The sequence below is a fragment of the Cebus imitator genome, unplaced genomic scaffold (assembly GCF_001604975.1).
Source record: "Cebus imitator isolate Cc_AM_T3 unplaced genomic scaffold, Cebus_imitator-1.0 Scaffold37, whole genome shotgun sequence".
In the NCBI taxonomy this organism is placed as follows: domain Eukaryota; kingdom Metazoa; phylum Chordata; class Mammalia; order Primates; family Cebidae; genus Cebus; species Cebus imitator.
Window position 1 is genome coordinate 3,744,035 of NW_016107352.1, and position 26,527 is coordinate 3,770,561.

Here is a 26,527-nt window from a genome sequence, read left to right on the forward strand (position 1 = left end):
TCCAAAGGTGCAGATCATTATTTGAAATGATAGAGATGAATCTTAATCTCCTTCCATTTACTTAATTTTAAAAATCCTATGATCATTCCCAGTAGGAAATCTAGGTCTGTAGTTCTCAAGCCTTGCCACAGAAGCAATCAAATACACTAGGTCTCTTTTTATTTAATCATGGATACTACAAGGAAATGCATTCTCAAATGAAATATTGCACAGTTGGTTGGTGTTCATCTGAGATGCACCAACCATTCGTTTTCTCCTTTGAGAGTGAAGCCTGGTATCATAGCTAGCCAAAGACACATTTCTATCTTATGAATCTATGTCACATAAGCCTTTTCTCTTAGGGATCTAAATAAATTGCTAAATACAAATCCTGCTGTCATCAAGCTTTCTGTTAGTGTCCAGCCTTTCTTATTAGAAGAGCATAGTTGTAGCTTTAAAAATTTTTTTGTTTATATTTTGTTTGAACCTTTACAGGCTTTGAGGCTGTTTTCCCTTTCTCCTGATCATTTCTCCTCCTGAAATCTCAGGAGAATTAATTTTAGCAAACACTGGAGGCATGCAGCCTTCCCTTTATTTTCTCTACTTGGGGATCCTTCCTCACCTAATCCTTTTCCAGTCCATGCCTTCCTATTTCAAGTGTAGGACAGGGATGAACTCCCATCTCTGCACAGTCCCACCTTTGTATTCTCCTTCACTTTCCCTCCATCACTTCATTTCACTCCACACACACACTACTTTTATTCCTGTGTGGCTGCTAAAGTTCTGGCAGCTTTCCTCTTTGGCCACGAGTATAACTACCTGGTTCCTCCAGTGTCCCTCAGGTGCTGCCAAGGCAAAGGCATTGTGATCATTGACTTTATCAGTGATAACACCAAGGCAATGGAAGTAAACATACAAAGAGAGAGCCTTATTACATGCTTAAAAGAAGAATTGAGGCAATTTCCCCAACTCAACTATCTCTCATTGAACTTCTCTGAAGAATAGTGTTCCTTTTCCAAGTTTATTGATTTTCCCATTCCATCATAGGCATATAAAATCCTTATATGGGAATGAGGTTAGTAAATTATAACCACTGAAACCTAGCATGCATCTCCCTATGATTATGACCTTACTCTCATTCTACACTGGCCAAAGGTATAGATGCTTGTGCAGTGGGAAATCCTGCTCATTGAATGACTATTAGTACATTTTTTTGAAAAGAATGGAGTTTTTCCAGAGTTAATCCCTTTTTTTATAATCCAATTTATCTACTCTTTTTTCTAAAATGTGACCCCTTTCCCCCTCTGTATTCTATTACGATTCACCACAATTTCTCCTGAGGGTACAATAGAGTCTAATTTTCTTCATTATTCAATTTGGATCCTGTTAAGAGAGACAGACATTCACTGACAAGAAGAACATTTAAATTTTGGCAAATAAGTTCATTAGTATTCAGAAAGCTTTGCACCCCTCATATTTAATAAACCTTTCCATTACAGAGAAAGAAATCCTGCAAAATAGTCAAACAAATTAGCAATGGGGCCACCAAGAGAGTATATTCAACCTTGATTCAAAGATGTCTCAGTTTATCAGTTTTCTGTCAATCATTAAAACAAGGAAGATGAAACATGCAATTATATACAAGGAGACAGAACTCCAAATTCTTTCATCCTAGCTGAAGCAGAAGAGTTTTAATTGCTTGGAAAAGTGAGATTTTTGTTTTCTCTCAAGAGGGAAGAGGAAACAAATATAAATTGCCTTAGAGTCAATGGCTGGAGGTACAAGGCTCCAGACCATGCAAATGAGAAGTAGAAAGACAAGTCCATCATCTGTATGTTTGTCTTTACAATGGCCAATATCAAGATATTTAGAAATATGAGTTGATTGACAGAATGTTCCCCTTTTCATTAGAATGTTTAGGGTCATATAGATTTACTGAGTCTCTTCTTCTTAATGGGAGTGAGACTGCACCAAAATATTTGAATATATTGTCAATTATTTCAGGGTTGATTTTCCATTTGTGTGAGTTATCAATGCCCTTTGTTTCTCTTCCAAGTCCTACCAGCGATTCTAATTTATGAGCCTTACACTGTTTATAACATATTTACCAGAGGGAAAGTAAGGACAAGGAGAGAAGATAAAATACTAATCAATCCATTTAGTAATGATGTTCATCTGCAAAAATGAAGACAAGAAAATTAAAGCTCTTGGTCATGGAGAGATACAGACATTAACTGGAGGTATCTGCCTGTTCCTTGACCTCAACTCAGAAGTAAAATCAAGAGTTAAGAGTAACTAATTCTACCATTTAAGTCAGAAATTGAAATCCCTAATACTATTTCCCAGGACAAAATTCTCAAACCAAATAGCAGGTATCAACAATTCTGAATTTGAAATTCCATAGATTTATCTTTCTGTAAAATATTTTCTGCACTCAGAGATATACATCAAATAGATCTGCTAATGTTGGAAAAAAACAAAGATATGAATTTGCTTATATAGGATTCACAATAGGGTAAGAATAGCAACATCTTTTTGTGTGATTAGGCTTTTTCCTTTCCTTTTTAAAGAGGTCATCAGACATAGGGATATATGAAGCACAGTATATATGAAAATGTCTATTTGCCTAGAGGTACTTTGTAAGTTTAAGAAGTAGTCCTACCTACCAGGGAAGGGATGGGTTACAGAGTATAAAGTTGTCAGGGCCTTCACTGTCTGAAGGACTGTCCTTCTACAGATTTATCCTAAGAAATAAAGACTATTTCTTCCTTATATCTGAAGATAGATCTTTCCACAATGACTCTAGGATAGAATGATTATCTTTTTTTTTTTTCTGGGATAGAGTCTCCCTACGTCATCCAGGCTGGAGTGCAATGGCACAATGGCATGATCTCGGCTCACTGCAGCCTCAACCTCCCAGGCTCAAGCAATCCCCCCACCTCAGTCTCCTGAGTAGCTTGTACTACAGTCACAGGCCACCAACTACAGCTAATTTTTGTATTTTTTTTTGCAGAGCTGGGGTTTTGCCATGTTGCCCAAGTGGGTCTTGAGCTCCTGGGCTCAAGAAATCTGCTGCTTTGGCCTCCCAAAGTGCTGCAATTACAGGTGTGCACCACCATGCCCAGCCCTGAATAATTATCTGATGTGGATCTCAAGGTACTCTAAAGTTGCTTGAGTAGAATGGGGCATCTGTCTATAGTTGGTTACCCTGGAACATGGGCACACTCCCCTGGGACATCACTGATTCTTTCCAAAGAGAAAGCCAGCAGATGAAAAAAGGAGGGTTTTGTCTCCTGGAGTCTGGGAAAGTATCAGGTTTATCTTGTATCTCTAAACCTAGCACATAACTGGTACATGGCAATGGCATATGTTCAATAGAAATATGAGGAAGAGAAGGAGTGGGAGAAAGACGGGGGGTGGGAAAAACGGGAATAAAGCTTCCATACGTTCTACAGTGTATGTTGCTGCAACCTTCCTAACTTCAAAGGGGAGAAGCAGACTCACTGTATCCTAAAACATTGACAAAACACCCACTTCAGAAAAAAAGTAATAATCAAGTAACTGTTGAAGATCTATTTGGCCTAACAGCATAGAAACAGGAAAATTACAAACTGGCCAGCTGTAGCCTAGGGCCTGATCTTAACGTTTTAGAGTAGGAGGGGTTTGGAGACACTCAAGGAGCATCCAAGTGGAATGTGCAATGTCTTACTCACAGTCACACAGCTTGTTAGTATTAGAACACAAACTAAAACCCATGTCTCAAAATTCCCAGCCCAGCATTTTTCACATTGCAGTTTCCTATATAGAACAAAAGCAATAGCTGTTTCTTGAACCCTATCCCTTCCTGTTTCCTGACCCAAGTCACTTCATATGTCCTTCCCCAGAGGCCCTGCTAATCTTAAGCCCTTTCCCTGGTACCACAGGACTTTGCAAAATTTGCTGGGGGGAAACAGCCCATGCTCATAGGCCATTTATAGAATGCAGGCTTATAGAACATGGTCAGTAGGCATGATTAAGGAAACAGGAATTAGCCTAATAATTGGAACATTGGCTCAAGAATATCTTTGTAGCCATTTGCTAGCTGTAGCCACTGTTCTTCATACCTACGGGAAAGCTATGGTGTAAACTCCATGAGGGCAGGTACCATATCTATCTTGCCCCTAAGTCTCTTCAGTGTCCAGTAGGTACTTGACTGTTAGTTGCATTATTAAACATGACTACTGGTTCCATATTTCATGATTCCAGGCGTGTTCCATGATGGCTTTATCTACAAATAACGAGCAATGTCATCCTTTAGCCAAGTATTTTTGAAGGGCCCAGCTCTACCTTGTGTCTCCAGTAATCTAATGAACTCAATACAGAGTTTGACCACCGGGTCCCTAGGTAAAGACTTGAACTGCTCTGTGAGCAATGACCCTCACCCCCAACTGAACGAAGAGTGCTTAAGGGCTCACATTATAGAAGTGGAAGACAGACAGCCTGCCAGTGTCTTTATTATCGAAGCCCTAGAGTGTAGAGAAGAGACATGTAGGCTAATGAATTGGTGTCTCCCTCAAATCACTACTTGTTCAATCTTTATTAGAGGAAAGGTTGAGGTCTGTATGGGTAAGAACTGAGCAAGAGGATCATGGGGGTGCTCATCCTACCTTCTGGGGTCATAAACAATCTAGCTATAGTCCCTGTTTATGTATCCTAGTAAGAAAAACAGAAACCCTGCAGCCAAACAGCATATTCCTCTATATTCTGATTATGACCTGCTTTCCACCCTTAAGGAATTTAACAAACCATTCCTTCCAACCCCACACAGATTCCTCTCTGAGAGAAGGGCTGATAAATCATACTACTGACATGTTGGTGCCTTTATAATTTAGTCCTCCAAGCAGTTGTCCCATTGTTTTGTCTTTAATCTGACCCTGCTGACAGTCATTACTCAAAATGAAGAAGGCAATCTAGAGAGAAACTGCAGCTGATGCTCCTCTTCTCTCAGGGAGTGGATGGCCCATCCATAAAGTCTTCTTGATGATGGTGTCCAGGAGGCAGGGTCCAAGGAGCTCAACAACAGCAGTAGGAAGCAACACAAAAAGGTCATGCTTCTCCAAGGGAGTGCATTTTCCTTCTGTTTCAGCAACTGTAAAATTATAAACAAAAGATTAAACAGCTAAACCACTGCTCAAGTAAGGATCTTGGTAAATGCATGGCTTACCCTAAGCCTGATGACGGATTCACTGGCATCTAAATGAAGTTTGTGGTTTTCCAGACAATGGGGCAGAGACTACAGGAACACACAAATTATGCCTAAGGATTCTTTATTAATTTTGTTGTACCAAAGAAAAAGGAAAAACTATAATTGCAACTAAATACAAGTAAATGCAAGTAAATCTGCATGCATAAGCCATGTAGAATACATGGGCTAGGAAGGGATATACTAGGGGAAAAGGAGAGAGAGCCCAAAGAATCAAGAGCAAAGAAGTTGCTTCTTCCCCCACAATACTGCACAGGACCGACCTGAATGGAACAGCGATTGTGCGACCTAAGTGAGAGTTGAATAAATAATATCTGGGGACAAACTGAGATTTAAGCTCACATGAAAAATCAGAATTATAGTAACCAAAGCCTTAGCCAGTTCCTGGGCAAACAGTATGTTTGATTCCCACAGTCTTTAACAAAATAAGAAAGGATGATAATAATCTCACCCAAAGATGGTCTAAATGAAGCATTACTAGTTTAGGGGATTTCTACCAAAAACATCAAAAGTGATGGTGATAGCGCCATTACCAGAGCACTGGCAAATCAGTGGCTGTTTGCTGCCATCCCCACCTAGGTGGGTTCCTCTGTCCCCTTCCTCAGGAACCAGGAGCCCAGCATCCATGTGACATTATCTGCCCACTCTAATTTATTAATGCAACAGATAGCAGTTAAACAAAAAGTCTTCCAATGGCTAGAATTGAGTATTTCATAGTAGGGTATGAACAATTGGTTAAATTGACTTTATCAGCACCATAAGACAGTACAAAAAATTTTTAAAAAAAGAAAGAAAAAAAAACAATTGGTGGCTTTCACACTCCCATGAGCTATCTGCAGTTTATAAATGGAGATTGTGTACATAAAACTCTTAATTACTGGAATATGAAAAAAGAGAAGGAAGGGACAAGTGAGTAAGGAAAGGGTAGGGCATTCCCATGCTTCTTGTTTAATGTCACCACCATCCCACACCAACCATCAAACCTCCAAACAGTGGGCTTAGGGAACATGGCCTCCGATGTTACTGAACAGATGCTAGCCCCGGTCTTAGAAGACAGTTCTGTCCTCAGAGCGCACAGAAGAGGTGGGTCCTTGAGAACCGATGCCCGGATTTATAGAGACACTTCCTACAGGTATCAGTGATCATGTCTGCATTCCTGGTGTCTCCCCTAATCCAAATCCTTCACTTTACAAAGAAGCAAAGTGAAAGGTGAGTGGCTTGCTCAGTGTCCTGTAGGGACTAACTAAAGGGTAGGGCCAGGACTAAGCCCAGTCTCCCAAGGGCCAGTCCATAGCCCTATCCAGGTAAATTCCCATGAACACAGAACATTGTGCTCCACACATAGGCAGAAGGTCATATTCTTCAAGCTCTAGAGTAATATTTGGGTAGTATCTGGGTAGCAATTTTCCCTTCATGGACAACAATTCGATTCAGTGGGTCTGGGGTGAGGGACATGTATCTACATGTTAACAAGCATCATGGGATCTTCCAAGTATAGGAACCACCCCTACACTTGGTCACCCCTCTACCTACCAGCACCGCACAGAGGGCTGAGAGGTCCCTGTGAAGGGACTGCTCTGGGGACATCTTCTGGAACCCAAAGATCAAAGGGCTCCTGACTATGGGTCACAAATCAGAGCCCTGAAAACAAACACCAGGCTTGAAATCTCAAACAAAGAATGTTTAGAATGGGCAAAAAGTGCTCCTCTTAGACCTGTTGACCTTAGTGGCTTTGGGTCTGGCAGTATCCCAGTGATGCCTTCAAGCCTCCTGTGTAACCAATCACCCAATATATGCTGAGCCCCTACTTTGTGTACAGCTGTGTGCAGGGGACTGAGATGGGCAAAGAAAAATAAGCCCTAACTGTAAAACTCTACCAAGAAGATCAGACATGTTCACTTAAAAAGAACATCCACATTACAGAGCAGTGTTGTTGAGGATGAAATACAACACAGATCCGTATCCATGTCATATAACCTTGCCCCACGTAAGTCAACAATTTCCAAACCTACTTCCTGGCAGAACCATCTTTGGCAGTTCCTCAACCTCCACCCTGGGAATTCTGATTCAGTTAGCCTCAGAAAGGGTCCAGAATGTGTCTTTTTCACCAACTGTGAGGTAAATCTAAGGCAGGAAGTCCACAGATGGACATTTGAGATTCCCACGGTGTGTTGAGGGTCAGGCTGTAAAGAATTCAAGGTAATCTAACTTGGTTGCTTCTTTATACTAATGGTTTGCTGCTCCTCAAAATTCTTAACATACTCACATTGACCCCTAGGATCTAAGTCTGTTTGGTTTTGTTTCTCTTAGGTTAGTAATGGCTGATGTTGTCTTCCTAACTGAAACTTCCTACTTAGGGGCTCCTTCATGTTCCCAGCAGAAATCTGTTTTCTGGAAAAGGGTGCAGCTTTACTCCTCAGAAAAACACACAGGCAAAAAAAAAAAAAAAAAAGCCCATGAACAGCCATATATCATATGATTTCATTTATACCTTTTATATGGAATGTCTAGAATAGGCAAATCCATAGAGATAGAAAATAGATTAGTGGTTGTGGAGGACTGGGGGGAAAGTGAAATGGGGAACGACTGCTAATGGGTGTGGAGTTTCCTTTTGGAGGTGATGAAGACTTTCTGGAATTAGTGGTAATGATTGCACAACTTTCTGACTATACTGAAAACCACTGGATTGTATACTTTAAGAAGTGAATTTTATGGTATATGAATTATATCTCAATTTTTGAAAAGCCCATGCAGAGGTAACACATAAAACATGCAGGTGGGTCACCTGGCTCCCTGGGACCGCACAACTACTGGGTGATGTTCCCTGGGCAAGAGGCAGGGCAGCTGATGACAATAATAACTACTATTCACTTGTACTTACTATGTGGCAGACAGGCATCCATTACACATAGTACATGGTTGGCTCAGTACGTGGTAATCTCAGATGAGGCATCATTAACAAAAATGTGGATATTATTATGATTATGCTGTCATCACTAACATTTTAAATATGACAACATGATGCCATAGTAAGGTTAAATAACTTGACCAGTCTACAGCTAGTAAGTGGCAAACTCATAACTAGGGAGATGTGGTTTAATAGGCACCAAAAGACCCCTTGCCCCAAAGCCTGCCCCAAACCATGTCCCTCATGGATCTGTCATTCTTATCATTAGATTTGTGGAAAGCAGAATAATAATAATGATGACAAAATGTAGCTGAGATATATCAAGCACTTTCCATAAATCATCTTCGATTTATAGATATGAAAACTAAGGTAGAGAATGTTTAAGTAACTTGCCCCAAACCACACAGCTAGAAAGTGATGGACCCAGAATGTAAACACAGACCCTTAGTGCTAAGCCACTCTGTCAGAGATCCAACTCAGATGTCTGCAGGAGCAGGACAATGATAGTGTCAAGTGGGCCCCATATAGCACATCTTGAAAAACAAAACAGTATTGACTCATCTTTGATTCATCTATAGACATGTGGTACAATTTTCTTCTAATACTAGGGGATAAAACAAAGCACAAGAGCAGTGATAAATGGCAAATGATGCTTTGCCTCAATGTTGAGGAGGCAAACAGGAGTGCAGAAACTATGGCAAACTGCAGACAGAGCTGCTTCACCCAAGAGGGCTTTCCCATTCCACTCCAACCCTCTACCGCTGGGTGGGTGGGTGGTACAGTGTTGCCATATTTTCTGAGATGAAGCCAGGAAAACAGACATTTACAGAAAATCTTTTTCATTTTTAAAAGATAGTAAATAATTCTGCAGACTATATTGGTCTCTAGCAGAACACTCTTGACCTCAACACATAGTAAATTGTCTCCTCAAGCAGTTCTATGTTACTGAGATTTAGGATTTGGGGTTAAAAGTGATAGGGTGAGTCAGGAACAGTGAGGAGGAGCCAGGGTCTGAAGACTGTTGATGCACACCTAAGGAAGAAGAACTTTATTTTCTAGGCCACGGAAAGCCAGAACTTTGCTGTTCTGTTTTGTTGAAGAAGGCAAGGGGTCCAGACCACCAAGACGTCTCTGAGGACGATGTAAAGGCAGAATAACCAGGAAAGATAACCAAGGCAGTGAGACCAACCGGGTGGTAATTGTAATTGTCAGCCCCAAACAAAGGTAGTAGCAATGGAGGCAATAGCATGTACTCAAGTGCACTAATAGCAAAGACCTTCCCTGATCGATGATAGATCTGATTGTATCAAAAGGGGACACACATATACTCTATTAGATAGCTATAGTGTACACTGATTTAAAAAAAAAAAAAGACTATCATAAGGAAGAGAGAGACATTAGCAAATGTGAGGAAGAGTGCTGCGAGAGAAATGGAGAAGGGTTACAGGATACAACTTGTTAGAGGCTGGGTTTGGCATATGAAAGGGAAAGAAAATGTTCTTGGCTGGGGAAGAGACAGCTTTAAAACTGCCTAGGAAAACAAAAATGAATGAGGGAAATTTAAAAAAAAAACACATATAAAGAGTTCAGGTATTAAGAAATTAAGAAGAAATATGGAAAACCAGCAAGAACAACAGAAAAAAAAAAAAAAGAATCAGGCAACAAAGAACAGTGAAAGTCCCTAATGTCCAGATTTAATGCAGATGAGAGAAACCAGTGAAGGCATTTTAAAAAGATGTTGTAATGAAGGCACCAAGAAGATTGCCTTAACAGAGAGCGAACTCAAGAATAAAGACCACAATGGAGGCATTTATAAGGAATAAATGAAAAAGAAGACCAAACTATGGGAAAGGATTTTAGTGATTGGAGACTCACAGGAAAAGATGAGTCTTAGAGATGTCAGAAAGGAAAATATGACAGGATTCTGGAATATTCTCAAAGTGAAAATAGGTCTAATCTGTAAAATATACAAAGTTCTCTCTCCACAAGTGCTTAAGAAGCAGCCCTAAGAAGTGCCAAAGATAACACCAAAGCTGCATTCCAAGGGCATGAGGAGGAGGAGAAAGCAGTTGCCAGCAAGTCCCTCAAGGGAAGGGAGCAAGGATTTTAGCACTCACCAGACTTGATTTTCATTGGTTGTAATATCATCCAAACTGGAATAACGCATTCAACAGAATGGACTTTTCCAGAAGTAACCTTGTGATGACTCAGAGCATTCTGGGAGAGGGGCAGTAGACAAGAAGACAGAAGCAAAAAGGAAAAGCCTCTGCCATACACATGGTGCAGAGATAAAGAGGACCAACAATAACAGTAGCAAAGTATCCTATTGAAAATCATCAAGTTGTACATTGAAATGAAAGAAATACAAGGAGGTAGGAGGAGGTCATATCATTGACAACAATGGGAAAGGGCTGTCATTTAGAAAAGTATGTCGCATAATGTCTGGCATGTTACATACAGTATTCCATTTAAGCCTCACATTAGATAGGCAAAGTTAATGTCACTAAAAAAAAAAAAAAAAAAAAAAAGTAGAGACCATGGAAAATTGGTTATTTACTAAAAGTCACTTAGATAGTAAGTGTTAGAGCCAAGACTTGTTGGATTCTCAAACTTACGCATTTTTCCCCTATACCACTCTCTTGGATTATGGACCATCTTCCAATCGGATTACTGCAAAAGCCTTCCTGATATTTCACCCTTTACAATTATTCTTTCACTATCTAACCCAAGCAGTCTTTCTGAAATGCAAATTTTATCATGGTGCTGCCCTGCTCAAATCTAGTCAATAAATTCCTTTTGATCTTAAGATGGAGTCCAAACCACTTAGCATTCCCTACAGGGCTCTTCAGCATCCGTCCCTACTCACCTTCCCAGCCTTATTGCAAGGTCCTCTCATTCCAGGTGACAATGCAATACCTCTTAATATATTAAAGTCCCCAGAATGCACCCTGCTCATTCTCACCTCCAGGCCTTTGCATACTTTGTCTCTTGCCCCTGAAGCACTCTTCTTCCTGACCTCCTAAACTCTCCCCTCAGGCAGCCAATGCAACAGTTTCTCTCATAAAATCTAACACACTTTATTGAAATCCTCTCTGCCAATTCGAGGTCCCCACACCCCCTGACTGGGAGCTACCATAGGAAAGATCCTGTTTCTATCTTGTTCACGTTAACACCTACTTAGTAGTGCCCTGACATATCATAGGTGTTAAGCACATATGTTTTGAAATGGATTAATAAATTGGATAGGATGGGGCTGTCACTGGTTACTAAGTTAAACTATGAGTAGAGGCCAAGGCCATAACTAACACCAAAGCCTCTTCTTTTAAGATCTGCAATCTACTGTCTATAGCTGAAGATTCTTTTCTTAGGCATCTCAAAAATTCAACAACATTTAGGCTAGGCCTGCCGTAGCTCACACCTGTAATCGCAACACATTGGGAGGCCAAGGCAGGCAGATTTCTTGAAGCCAGGAGTTCCAGAACAGCCTGGCCAACATGGTGAAACACTGTCTCTACTAAAAATACGAAAATTAGCCAGGCGTGGTGGTGCATGCCTGTAATCCCAGCTACTCAGGAGGCTGAGGCACGAGAAACACTTTAACCTGGGAGGCAGAGGTGGCAGTGAACCAAGATCATGCCATTGCACTCCAGCCTGGGTGACAGAGTGAGACTCTGTTTCAAAAAAAAAAAAAAAATACATTTAATAGAACATATACTCTATGCACTTTCTGTGCTCAGAGCTATGAGTAATTCCAGGGAGTAATTCCAGGGACAAGACTCAGTTCTTGCTCTAAACAAGCTTGCAGGCTAGTGGAGTAGCCTTGATTGTCCAATGTGTTACAATTCACATTTTCTTTAAATCTTTTTAGAATTGAGTTGAAACTCTTTGACAGTCTGTTAAGCACTGGGTAACTGCCAGTTGACCGATCACTAGCTCCAACAAGACTACAAAGGGCTTGAGATTTGAGAATGAATCTTGTTCACCATTATCATCATTATCATCCCAGTGCCTAGCACAGTGGCTGGTATATAAAAACAGGTTTAAAATAATCAACTGAGCGAATGAAAGAATAGACAAGTGAACAAGCAAACAAGCCAAGCCTTGGAATAAAGCTTTGGAATCTGGGTCAGAGTCTCAGCAGGAATTATTCTCCATCATTAAACAGATAAATGACTTAGTAACAAATACTCTAGGGAAAATCAGCCCATTTGACATAAACACACACACAGACACACAGACACAGACACAGACACACACACATACACACTGCAGAGTCAGTGGAATATGGGAGCAGGATAAAAGAGGGTCAGGGTAGGATTTTGGACAGTTTTCCAGTGCCAGCCCAGGCTCTCTCTGGTTACTTCAGGTTTTTTTTGTAACTGTCTACAAGGTACTATTATTTGATGCCAGACAGTCCTTTGCTTTTGTGTGGAATCACTGTGTTGCCTGAACAGTGTATGATTTTGCTTTTGTGCAGACAATCAGCAGGTTATTAGTGTACAATACAAATCGCCCTGGACTCAGGATGGAGCCCTGGGGAACTGAAGCTGTAATAGACTGGAGGGAAGATATGGTGTTGCTGACAGTTACCTCTGATGGCAGTTAAAAGGTATGATTGCAACCACATGACAGCTTGATACAACAGATCCCTGAGTTGTTCACATGGCAAATTCTGATTAATGGTGTCAATAATTATTATAAAATTTTACAGGTTTTGTAGAGGACTCCATTATATCCTACTATGAGAATACAAGACTAACCATATCCCTTATGAAATAACCATGTTTTATCATTATTTTACTGCCACTGGTTTTACATGTTAGTGAACATGAATTTATTTGCACATGCAAGGTTGGGGGGGCAGAATTCTGCATATTTATAAGGTTCATGAAGAAATTTGTACATAAGAAAGTGAGTGTGAGATCAATTGAAACTTAGTATATGAGCCAGAATTTTCCACTTTCACACTCACATGTATGCATACATACACACAGATATACACAGACAAGATAAGGTCAATTTCACTGTATCCATATCTGGCAATGATGTGGGCATAGTGAAAAGATTTCAGGTTCCCTCCAGAAAGCCCTTAGGCTACAAGAAAAATCATCCTACATCTCATAAACCCATCTTAGATATATCTCCCATATGGTAAAGCCCTGTTTTGCTTTATTCCAACAAATTGATCCCTGGATTCCTTTCACAGCTGTTACTGCTATTGTTTATGATCTATTGAGCCTTCACAGTGGAGTGAGGCACTGCGTAGAAAAGAGTCTGTATTCCCACATCACTGGGCTGTGTGAGCATTAAATAATCTCACCTGTGAAGAGTCCCAAGCACACAGTATATTTAGGGGCCTGACACGTAATAACTGCTCAACAAATGGTGGTTAAAAAAATTTTTTTATTAAAATATTCTGGATGCTTAGTCTCAAGAAAAAAGATCAGAGTAGGTCTCTAAACCAGATTGCCACCAAGGTAATAAGGATGTTAAAACAAACAAACAAATAAATAACCCTTCCTCATGATTTCCTCCTCACTATTTTCCTTCACAGTTCAGTTTGGCTTGAGAAACACTGGAGCCTCTATGTGCCCAGCACTGGGCTAGCACTGGAGGCACAGAGATGTCTATGGCCACCTCCCAGCTATGGGTGGCTGCCCCTCTGCTGGGGACATGAAACACCTGAAATTCATTCAAAGCAGAGTCTTCCGTCATCACAAAAGCATTTAGAAAATTTATTATACAAATTCATATAAATGATATAATCCCATAAAGGAAAATATTTGTTCCTGTAACAGTTACTATTTAGGTTAATTGACTTTTTTCATATTTTGGGACACTCCTCCTTAATGTATAGCTTTTATACATACAGGAATCATCTTTTTATTTGGCAATGACTTTTCTAGGATAAATGAATGTTTCAAATGTGCTTAAAAAAAAACAGGAGACTAAATTAATGCTAATTAAAATGGAGCCTATGATAGCAAGCCTATGGATATAATTCTTATCTATAAAATATATCATAGCTATCACCAAAGAAATGAATCTAAAACTTAAAATTACCAATTCTAGCTAGATGTCAAGAAATATTACTAATATCAACAGATAATTCTAACCCTTTTGATCTTTCTGCATGTGTGATCTACAGGCATGTAGCCTGCAGATTGCCTCAATACTTTGAGTTGTTCAAAATCATTACTAATGTTTGGAGGTTCTCTACCCCAAGCATTTCCTTTTCCATTTCTATCAAATTTCGGTGGATCCTTTTCTGAAGTTTAAGTAACTCAGGAGGCCTTGCCTGTTCCATGTCAATTTGAGACAGTTTCCTCTTAACTTGGAATTTAGGAGCTAACCCTTCCTCCTCCTCCTCTTCTCCATTTTCCTTACTTTACCAGCCTCATCTCCCTTGTTTCATTTTCCTCTGAAGTTCTTTTTTTCCATACTTTAAGTTTCATTTAAAAGCTCCCCTTTCCTATGCTCTAAGAAAAAAGAATAGCAGAAGGAACAGAACACAGGGTTAGAAGGGTGGGCAAAGATGAAGAAATAAGAATTTCAAAGCTCCTAACTCTAAAACTCAGCTTCTCTTTCTATAATGGCCAGAAACAGATGGACATTCTAGAAAGACTAAAAGGAAGAAGATGGTAAAATGTTGAAGGGAGGAACCCATCTCAAGTGCTTCCTTCTTCCTCTAATCTCTTCTTTCCACAACTCATCTGCAGTGGCTTTTATGCTTTTAGTGGAATTGAACTCATTGAAAGTTCAGAGTAAGGCTGGGTGCTGTGGCCCACGCTTGTAATCCCAGCACTTTGGGAGGCCAAGGTGAGTGGATCACTTGAGGTCAGGAGTTCGAGACCAGCCTTGTCAACATGGTGAAACCCTGTCTCTACTCAAAATTTCGCCAGGCATGGTGGTGTACGCCTGTAATCCCAGCTACTTGGGAGGCTGAGGCAGGAGAATCACTTGAACCCAGGAGGCAGAGGTTGTAGTGAGCTGAGCTCACACCACTGCACTGCAGCCTCAGCAAAAGAGCGAGACTGTCTCAAAAAAAAAAAAAAAAAAAAAAGAAAGAAAGAAAGTTCAAAGTAGGTAAAAGGGACAAACAGCATGCAGTAAAATTCCACTCACACACACACAAATTTCCCCAGGGTGCCTGTAGATAAATTGCTTAAGTGTTGTTCTCCACCCTTCTCCCAGGCCAACACACAACACTAGGCCACCTCACACCTGAACTTCTGGTTGAGCCAGAAGAGAGCTAGAAGTTTGAGGGCAGGGCCAGGAGCCCAGCAGAGCCCCAGGCAGTGGGCCAAGCCATCACCTCTGCAGGACTGGGACCACATTTGCCCCCAGACAACCCTGAGAAAGTTGGGTAGAAGGAGCAGCTGGGAAGGTCAAAGGCAATTTGTGTTGGCACCAGGGAAGCCTCACCCACCTTCCACCAGGCCCCAACCCTGGCTATCTCAGAGGGTGCAAGAGTGTTCTAACCCTGTCTTCCAACTCCAGTTAAACCAGAGGCTGGACATTCAAGGGAGGGACCAGGAATGTGGCCAGCCAGGTACAGGGACATTACTGCCACACTTTCCATCATGGCCCACAAGTGAGATCCAGGCCACACAGGTGTACTTGTGGACAGGGACATTCTGAGATTCTGTTTAAAAATTAAGTCTTCCGTTCTAGACTTTAAACAATAATGACTGCCATTTGTTGACCACTATATATGAGCTAAACTCACCACAAATAGGTCATTTAATTCTAACAACCCTATGCAGTAGATACAGTAAATTACCTCCCCTTTACAAACTAGAAAACTAGAGCCTAGAATGATAAAAGAACTCAATTCCAGCTAAGAAAGGACAGATCCAGAATTACATTCCAGATAAAACTGACTATAAAACCCACATTATGTTTAACCATCATATGTAGAAAACCAACCTTCTACACTTTTGAAAGTACTCCTCCTGGATGGGCCTTCAAAGCACTTTGACCTTGTTTTGTTACAGGAACAGAATTCAGTAGCAAGATGGCAAATAGTTTTCCTCTATTTGTCATTGTGCCTGAGGCCAGAAGTAGATTCTAGAAATCAGATAAACAAGTGGCAGAGATAATCCACTTACAAAACAGAATTTGAGAGAGTTAGTGTGTAGGAGAGTCCTGGGCTCAGTCCAGCTCAGACCTGGTTTGTCTCAAGGTTAAAGTATTTCCCTTGCCTTTCCGGGGCAACCAATACATGAAAATATATCAACCATGAACTTTAGTTACAGCTCTAAATAAACATACAACATACTAACATAGCATGTGCTTAAGAGTTCCCTAAAGCATAAGCACTTTCTCCACCAAGTTCTTTGTTTTCCAAGTCTCATTTTTCCAAAAGCTACTGACTTCACCAAAAGAAAGGTATAAGAAAGTATCGGAAAAGTTCTGGGAACTTATTGAAAAAAACAATAGATGCAACAAATAAAGACAAAGCAACGCTGCATTTATGCCCAATGGCCCCTAGTTATAAAAATAAGAACACCCTTGTGATTTTACAGCAGTTGCAATGATAAATGTAATTGATAATTTAACATAATTATAAAATAAACATGCTGCAGAGTTTTTCCACTTCCACAGAGGCCTTAAGGGTCCTCACGATGATGACTTTGGGGGTATTAGGACTATTTATAAAGATTCTAGTCAGCCCAATCTGAGATTATAACTTCCCCTCTCAGCCCCTGTGGACTCCCAAGAGTCTCCTGTTTGTACTTATTAAGGGAACTCCCACTTCTGGTGGGGAGAGAATGACAGTAGGATGCGATTGCTTAGCTTCTCCATTCTCTCAAAGTCTCCCAACCCAGTTTTCAGGATTGCTCTTCCCTTATTGAACAATGCAACAATAGCAGGTGATCCCTCCCTCACTCCTTTCTATTCTACAGGCTCTTCCAAGGAAGACAGATGCTACTCTAGAACAATGACCAGAAGAAAACAACGGAAGGAAGAAAAGTCAAAGATTACGCACCTACTCGAATCTCCATGAAAAACAAACTCAGAAGCCTGCAATCATAAAAGCAGGCCTAAGAGGTGACTCAGCTCCCTATGTAATAGGTTTTAGAGAGAATCAAAGGATTTATATATATATAGATATATATTCCATTACTTTCATGTAGTCATTTTCAATCAGTATTTATTGAGAACATACTGTGTGGGAGTTACTAGAAGATGAAGATATAGTGGTCATGGGATTGTCAGATTTAGCAATTAAAAATCCCATGTTTTATCTACCAATTCTAAATTGTCAGCAAGAGGCTATGCCTGCCACAACAAACTCACAATCTAGTGCCCTGTGCATTCCCTAAGAATTTTGAAATCTTGTTAACACCTTAGCAAAGCTGATTTATCTAATTAGCTTAAAAGTGCATAATCTGGAAGGATGATACACAGAAGACATAAGTTTGGAGGGGAAAAAAGGAGTTAGAAGGTCCAAGGCAACCATCAGCAGAATGTCACAGAAGGAGTAATAATAACTGACTGAGGACAACAAAAGTGCCCCATGTCTATAGTTGGGTGGTGGGGATAGAGTAAAGGAATCAAAATGAGGCAACTATTGCTGAGAACTCAGCTTGTTTCACCTGCATTCCAAATAAGTGACAAGTTCACAAAAAAATGTTGTCAAGGTTGGTAAACATTTCAATTAGACCTGAGCAGAACGTCTAGTGAGACCTCATGCCAACTTATGGTTTGGAGTGGAAACCATACAAAATGTGGTGGTTTTATAGGGTTTGAACCTGAAAGCAAGCAAAATGTGGTGGTTTGGGCTGTGTTTTTCTTGGAGTTTTTTACACACTCAGGCATAAAAATTCACAGTCAAGCTTGGGAGGTCCAATCTGAAACAATAAAGTTTTCACACTATCCTTTCAGCAACCACAAGGAATAGCCTTCCAAGAGAAGTTGTATCTTGTTTTAATATCTTTTAACTATGGTTGATAGACGGACTAGTTAGGCCACGTTTATGCGACAAAAACTAATTTTGATGTTTGGAAAGAGGAAAAGAGGTTGTCTTTCTGGACCAACATTAACTATATAGGAAAAAGAGAGCAAGAGTTTTTTATGCATGCTCTTTGTGTTAATAATAAAACCAGTTAATGATTAGTTCCATTGGCAGAAATTTCTTGTGGAGCCTGCTGTGAGCTCCATAGCTTGAATCTAAAGTGAGAGTAGGCTGAGGAAAATATTTGTTTTGTCTTGTGTGTCAGTTATTAAAGCCATTTCAAATCCTTCATGGAAATATATGGGGCATAAATAAATGGGAATTGTGACAAAAGAAATGCAGAGGCAGAAAAAGACATCCACATGGCAAACTTTACCATAGCCCATACTAGTAATTTACTGTTTCCTATTCTTAGTATTCCAGATCCCAAATTGTATTTGCCTAGTGCAAAATACAATTTCTGTCCCTCCACTCCTTACCTTTCTTTGATCTTCTTTGTCTAAGCAGGCAACTAAAATCTTCATGAAAACATGTGAGTGCAGGATTAGCACTGCCTTGGATGTCAAGCAGTACAGGCTCTATAATGGCTTCAGAGTGCCTTGGCTGGGTACAAGAAAACAGACTGCCTGACCCTCCCCAAGTTCTTTTTGCAGCTTTCCATGAGGTTCATTCTCTGGATCTGCAACCAAATCAAAATATTTACTTTATTCTTTAGTTGGAAAACCTGAATATCCCTTCATCATTAATAGAAATTCTAATGTTCTCACAACAGAATAAAATTTCTTTTTTTCTTTTATAATTTTGTAGTGCTTAATTTAATTTTGAAGAGGGGCTAGGAGAAACGTTATAAACATTAATTACAGTTTACATGAGCAGAACAGCAGGAATCATCATTATTATCACTTAACTCATATATTTATTAAGTTATTCCAGGAAAACCTAGTTAATTCACACCTTGTGCCTTTGAAACATTTGATAACTCTAAGTTGGGGAATTGGCTTTAACTTTTCCTTTGGTGAAGAGAGTTTACAGCTCTAATTAAATTAGCTTTGCAGGGGGTGATTAATCTTCTTAAGGAAATAGACTGCTTTCAAACACTCCAGTAACAACTGCTTCTAACAATTAATGAAATAAACACGAATTCTGTCCTACTTATTAAAGCAGATCCAGTTATGAGTCTTGGCCACAGAATATTAATCCCTGGCTTATGTAAGTATGTTCTATATAATATATTACAACATTTTATAATTCTGACATATCATAGTTTATACTGGTCTTCCCTCAAATTAGCCTAAGACAGTGAGGTTTCCTTGTATTTCTGTCCAACAGTTGTATGTGCCCAAGATGCCAGTGAAATAGATCTAAATAGTTTTTTGAAATGTTTATGATCCCTCCAAACCCTGTTAACTATAATATGTCTTGACATAATTGGATTAATTGGAAGCCCACTTGGCTAGGGCATTGTGGTAGTTGAAACCTATTAGCACTCAAGTAGATAATCCAAATCACCCTCAATGAATATGAATAAGCCATATACTGAATAGTACAACCGAATGTCTAAGGATTGGACAGGTAACCCAATATGTCTATTAGTTCTTCAATTAAAATAAGAACTCACCAAAAATAGTTTGTCCTGAAAATGTCAAGAATTCATTATAGAGCCCCAAATCAAACCTCTTCATAAAATTACTCAGGGAAATAATAGGTTCCTTTTAGCACTCCTTTTTTTCTTTTTCTTTTTCTTTTTTGAGGTGGGGATCTTGCTTTGTTACCCAGGCGGGAGTACACTGCAGTCTCAAACCTCTGGGCTCAAGTGATCCTCTCAAGTAGCTAGGACTACAGATGCACACTTCTATGCCTAATTCTTATTTATTTGTTTATCTATTTGTAGAGACAGGAGTCTTGCTTTGTTGTCCAGGCTGGACTCAAAACTCCTGGCTTCAGGGAATTCTCCCACCTTAAGCTCCCAAAGTTTAGTATTTCCTTGAGAAATACTAACTAGAGAAAACTAAAGACAAAAGAATACATCCAATTACAACTTATTTATAAATGTAAACAAAACAAAAAAAAATTGAATATTCTTTCACTGTACATATATTGAGTATTTACTATCTATCAGGCTCAGTTGTGAGCTCTGAGAAATATAAATGTTATATTGTGCTTACTACAACTTATAGTTTCAATAAGGAGACAGATTAAAAAAACAATTACAATAAAACTTGAAAAATGCTGTAAAAGAATTAAGCAGTGGATACTCCAGAGGCATAAAAACAGGCACCTAATTTCAAGCTCTGGAGATTTCCCCAGAGGAGATGTCACTTGAGCTGAGGTAGAGAGGTGAGAAGTCAGCTAGGTGGCCAATGAACCGAGAGGGCTTTCCAGTGTAAGGGGTTAGCATATACAGAAGTAGAAACTGAAAGGCCTTGTGAAGCATTACATTTATGCTAATGTTAAGCATTAACTTGTATTCTTTGAACATTTACCTTTCACAAAACATCTTGCTAAGCATTTTACAGGTATTTGTCTCACTTAATTCTACCATCATCATTTAAACCAGTTCTATTGTTATTCCAATTGTACTGAAAGAAACTGAGGTTTGGAAAAGTAAAATAACTTACTGAAGATTTTTCAGCAGTCTGACTCCAAAGCCCCCCACCACCACTAGAGTCTGACTGCCTCCCCAGTTACGTCACAGTGGTGCTTATCTTTCCTCTATAGGCAATGAGAAGCCACAAAAAAGTTTAGGTGAATCTCCTAAAAGTAAGCATAACATTTTTTAAATGTGAAAATGACTCCTTTTTTTGGTTATTTTTTAAATCCTTTGGTTCAATACCTTGATTATGTCCTTCTTAAATTTGGTTTCTATCTTGTTTAAAAAATAAATCCTGACTTAAGAAGGATGTATTGTGCATGTGAATCACAACCCCCATAATGAGGAGAGAGGTAAAAATGATGCTGTTTCTAATGAACAGGGATGGGAAGTATCATGTGTCACTCTGATATGCCATACAAAAACCAACATGGGTTGTCACACCATGGATACAGGGTAGGATTTATCATTTATACATACTCTCATGGAGGCAGAGTCAGATTTCTAAATCCAAATACTGTAAATTCAGCATATTTCTCCCACAATCTGCTTTTTAATTGATGGCTTTTAAGGGGCAAGATTTGCTTAGAAACATGTTTAAGAAAGAAGAGTGGAACTATGGTGACCTAAAATGATCTAATTTTCTAGAAAATTACTACTTTCTACAAGCTGTATAAACTTTAATTAAGAAGACAAGGAGGTCTATTCTCTCTCCTTACACACATATGACATGCCAGGATCTTGGGACACTGATAAAAGGAAGAGAGTGGACTGAAAAGATTACAATTTTTAACAAAACTCTAAATATAATTAAGATGAAATGTTTACTGCCATCTTTAAGGACCAAAAAGTAGCCAACATTTGTTGCTCCTGTGGAAAGTAAATATCTTTGACTTCAAAATATGGGTAAAGTCAGCTTATAAAGTAATCTGTAGAATGAGATTAAGTCACAAGACAAAACAAAAATCAGCCCATTTTAGCACAGTACATTTTTCAGCTAAATGTCACCAAAATAAGCATTCTTGGGACATTTAATGCAATGCTTAATGCATCTGTATCCAATAAGATGTTCTCAACATCTCCTAAAGGGATATTTTGGTAGCTTCCACTACATATTCTCTAGAACCCAACTTTAATGGTAGCAGATTTAGAAGAACAGATTAAAAAAAAAAAAAAAATGAAGGCAGACACTGAATATGAAAAAATCCTCCACAATTCACAGGACATAACCTATGGCCACAAAACTTTCCCTTTCACCAACTTTCTATTCATATGGTTCTCTTTCACCTACTTTCTCTCCTTGCCCTCTTTCTCCCTAAATTCTCTTTTCCCACTTTAGTTCTCCTAGCAAACCAGGTCTAAAATCACTTCAAAAGGACATATTTGGTGCAAAGCAGTTTAATGTACTTTATGCTACATGTAAAAGCATTGGGGTAGCCTTGGTGTCAGTGTGGTTTGGACTGTCATCAAGACTGGCTCATTGAGGTTAAATGAAAATCAACTTCAATAGGAATAATTTGAAAGAAAATAGCATTTTTAACAAATTCAGATATCTTCATGTGTTCTTCCCAATCTACACATTCTGAAGAAAACTGGATGACAGCTACTGCTTTGTAAGTAGCCTCCTGTGATATGTTGATGCTACCACAGCAAATTGGGAAATGAGGGGAAGGATGTGTGTTTAGCACAAATGCTTATGATTATGCACACATCACTTGTGTTGAGTATGTAGCTCAGCTATATTAACTACACTGATTAACTATATTTATATATGTGTGAGGTGGGCTGAAAAGCACTATAAAATTTATCTGCATGTGTATATGCAAGCAGAGAGAAATGCTGTATTATGTGTATAAATATCAGGTAACATAAAATAAAATACCCCTGTAGTTGTTTGTTTAGGGACACATTTGGATTGAGTGAGCATTATAACAATCATTTCTTTCAGAGCCACAAAAACATCACACTTTTTAGTTTTAATAAAGTCTAGTTTTTGGCAGTTCTTTTATCACATCTGTCATCTCCTAAGCTTTGCTTATCCAAAGCACTCAGACTTGAATTTTGAAATTGTCAATATAGGCCTTCTAATCTTTAAGTCTTAAATTATCTAAGCAGATTAACTACCATTATTCTATGCTTACAGGACTCCAGGGTAAAAGACAGCAGAGGAAATACAACTTTTTTTTTTTTTCAGGCAATTAAGTTCCTGTGGAGGTTGTGTTTGGGGCATGTATTTGGAATATGGTCCAATGTGTTTATGTAAATAACCAAATAGACATGGTGAGTACATTAACTCCAGTATCTAGATTTATAAGACAAAAAAAAAAAAAAAAAAAAAAAAAAAAANAGCTCAATTGTCTCACTTTTAAATCACAAGTTATTCATAGTTCATATTGACAATTCTCCAGTTTGCTAACTAGCAATGAATGTCCTGAAGCCAAGGGAGATATCTTAAAGGAAAAAGAAAAAGAAAAAAATAAAGCTCATTTTCCCAGCAGCGCCTATCTCTGTGGTGACCCGATTTCTGCTATGATCTCCTTTCTAAGATCAAAGCAGGATTAATGTGATTCTTTACTGTTTGCACATCTCAAAGCTCTGGAGACTTAAGAAATAAGTACAAATGCAGCCCTTGAACACAGGGGAAACTGAACTTGAGTGGGGTGGGTTAATAGCATGAGGGATAGCTAACTATGAAGAGTTATTTGGGATTTGGAAAGCAACACAGAATTTAGAGTATTTTGTAAGCACTGTTGCCTCCTCTTTTCTCATTTTCTGGGGCAAGGCTTTCCGTTGGTTGATGAGGCCAGCACTGAATGTCATCTTATTAATAGTCTCCATAATGACCTTTTAGCTCATTTGGAATGTTTTGCAGCTGCTAGTACACATGAAAAGGGAAGGGAACCCTGCTGCATGTTTTCACAAGAAAGCACTTTCACGTTGCTACAACCAGGCATTTATAAGGAGGATTTAAAAGGGGGAAATCTTTTAAAATATCAAAATGTTGAACTTTTGTGTTTCCATTGCATGTAACATTTCTGGATACTGGGACCCCTAAAGGGTGAGTGTTTCTGCAGCCTTTCAGAATTGCTTGCTCTTTTGTTGAAGAAAAGGCAAGTCCCATATTCCTGGGATCTCAGAAGGTGAAAAGAAAATCACTTTTATTTTTAATGTTTAGTGTATACACTACTTGGGAAGGGAGAAGCTCCCCTTCTCCAAAGGTGACTGTGATTTACCTGCTTACCTAGAAGATGGAGCTGCCACAGTGTAGCCCAACTTGTAGTTTTATTTGGATTCAGTACTCTGTGAGAGAACAGGATGTTGGGGCTGGGAGTGAAGGGTTTCTCAACCCGGAATGTGACCCCACGGTTTCCACTCTCGGGTTACACAATTCCACCCAAAGTTCAACTTTTCCACAAGTCTGCAAGCCTAGCCACACAGAGACACCCGTACCACAAGAAGTCCCAACACCTGCAGCCCATTCAACCAGCTGAGCCCTGCTTTTTTACAGAATTTGTCAGACAACTTCCTGTTGTTCCCTCTTCCAAGTTCTTTTAGGTTAGCACTTGCCCTGTCTTTTCTCTCACCATTTCCTCCCCCTTCCACTCCTGCCCTGGCTGGAGGCTACACTCTAAACCAGTCCTCACTACTCCGCCAAAGCCCAGGAGATGACCTGAGATGTAGGTAGTGCAGGATAGACTAGGGAGAGAGGTCTCTACACGACCGGACGCCGGGGAACTGGGGGGTCCTTGCTGCGTAACCCCTGCCTTGGCACCCAAGGAGATTCCACCTACTTTTTCCTCACTTCCCTTACACAGGTCCCCGCATGGAGCCGGAGAATGCGAGGAGCTTGGAGTCAGGCTGTTTCTAGGGCTAGGGATGTGAGAGTTGGGAAGGGGGTCCCACGTGATGGAGCGATGGCAGCCACGACTCAGCGCCTACACCTTCGCCTCTGCGGTCCTGGTGGCGCGGACTCCCACTGCCCACCACAAGCTCCTACAAGAAGGGGAAATTCACCCGAAGAACCTTGTGAGTTGCCTCAACTGGAAAAGGAGTTAGATGGTGAAGCTTTTGGTCCAGAACACAATTCCCAGGGCCAAGAAAAAAGGAAAGGGACTCTCAGTACCTAAATACTCTATGCTCGCCCCCCTAATTGTTTTTACCACAACAAACAAGCAAATTGGACTGTCTTGGGCCATTTCCTTGCATTATTTAGCTTCATCTGACGTTGTTAACTCTTTTTTCATTATTATGCTGAATTTCTTAACAAGGGAATTTTCAGCTGAACTACGATTGTTCGGAATCCATAACTAGGATCGTTCGGAATTCGTAACTAGGAATTGTGGCTGCCTGTAAGAAGTTGCCTGAAAATTCTATTGGAAAAGTTCGGAACATCAGTAACAACTCACCGTTTACCTTTCTCTTTCTAATTTTATACTATTATTGTCCGTGCAGCCCCGGTTTGCCCAGCGATGGCCTATCACAGGTAAATAGTCATCTAGCTAAAATCATAGTACTCAGAGACCAATGACTCGTTTAAAAAAATGTGAAGTTTTAAAATACCAGAGTATTTTTTAAAGCTTAACTACTATCTGAAATTTCGAATACAATTAGTCGCTGCGTCTTAAAAGGCCTTTATATCATTGAAAATATCCTAACAGCCTGTATGACTTTGAAACAAAACGTTAGGGTTAGAATTTAATATAAGTTATTTAATTATTAAAACACAGCGGGGGCCCCATAAGTTTTATAGCTTCTGTCAAGACATTGCTAATTATATATATATATATATATATATATATATTCTAAGTAAGATACTAAGAGTCCGAAAGCTGTGAACCATGTCATATATTTGAGAAAAAACTTTCAGGTGTCTACCCAAAATATTAGAGTATCAGAGAGAGAGAGAGAATATTATAGAGGCTGTATTTTTTAAGTTCTCATTTTTGAATGTCATATTTTGGATGTGATCCCTTGAGTTCCAATACATGATCTTTTTAAGCTTGCAAAGAATCTAAGTTTTAAAAAAGGAAAGCACAGGCTTCAGCCTCTATTTCATATTTTTACAGTCACAGCATACCAACTCTTTTGTATTTCCTAACTTAGAAACAAAACTTAAAAGGCAAATTTGGAAAATTAAAAGAGACATGTAATAGAGGATAACTTTTATCTATGTCTATCTGTATATCTATATATCTTTATATAGAGAAATGTTTTTAAATTAGTTAAGACCTACCAGGGAATTAAATTATATGGAATCCTGAAATACACAACATGGGAGGATGGCTTTAAAAATTATCCTATCTAGTAATACTTGTATATACACAACTAGTAAGAAGTCCATAACTATCAATAGCCAGCAGTGCTTGCAAATTATATTGAATTGAAACGCTACTGAAAGAGTTTATCTTTCATTGTAGTTTGGAATTGTGTGAAGGTATGTTATGTATGTGATCTATGTATATATAATTCTTATACTTTATATATATTTAGACATGCACTTCTTTTTAAATGTTTATGTGGTTAGTCACTTTAAGAGCATCAAAATAAATTGTGCGTTGGCTTACACTATCTCCCAGGTATTCACAAACACTGATGAACGAAAATCTTTATATCGGAAATGAAGAGCTACCCATTTAAAGAAAAGAATGGAAAGGGGAACTCGATTTATTCTCATTTGTTTAGATTCCCCCCCACACACCCCCCTGCAAATTCATTTGAATAGCTTTCAAGCCGGAAAATGGAAATGTGGCTCCTGCCCTCTATTTCAGCGGCAGCAGCAGCGTCCTGGCAACAGCGCAATTTTCTATCATCAAGGATAAATGGCATCGAACAGAACATTCTGATAAA

At 39.3% G+C, this 26,527-nt stretch overlaps 1 long non-coding RNA gene across 2 annotated transcripts in view; it reads right to left on the reverse strand.

Moving 5' to 3' along the window:
* Positions 1-1,440: 1,440 nt before the first annotated feature.
* The window catches only part of LOC108301858, a 45,268-nt gene continuing 20,181 nt past the window's right edge, over positions 1,441-26,527 (reverse strand). For both annotated transcript variants that reach the window (XR_005199606.1, XR_001824094.2), the window contains exons 2-3: positions 18,570-18,769; positions 1,441-5,107 (exon numbers count right to left, since the gene is read on the reverse strand). This is a non-coding gene — a long non-coding RNA (uncharacterized LOC108301858). The remainder of the gene's footprint in view (positions 5,108-18,569; positions 18,770-26,527) is intronic.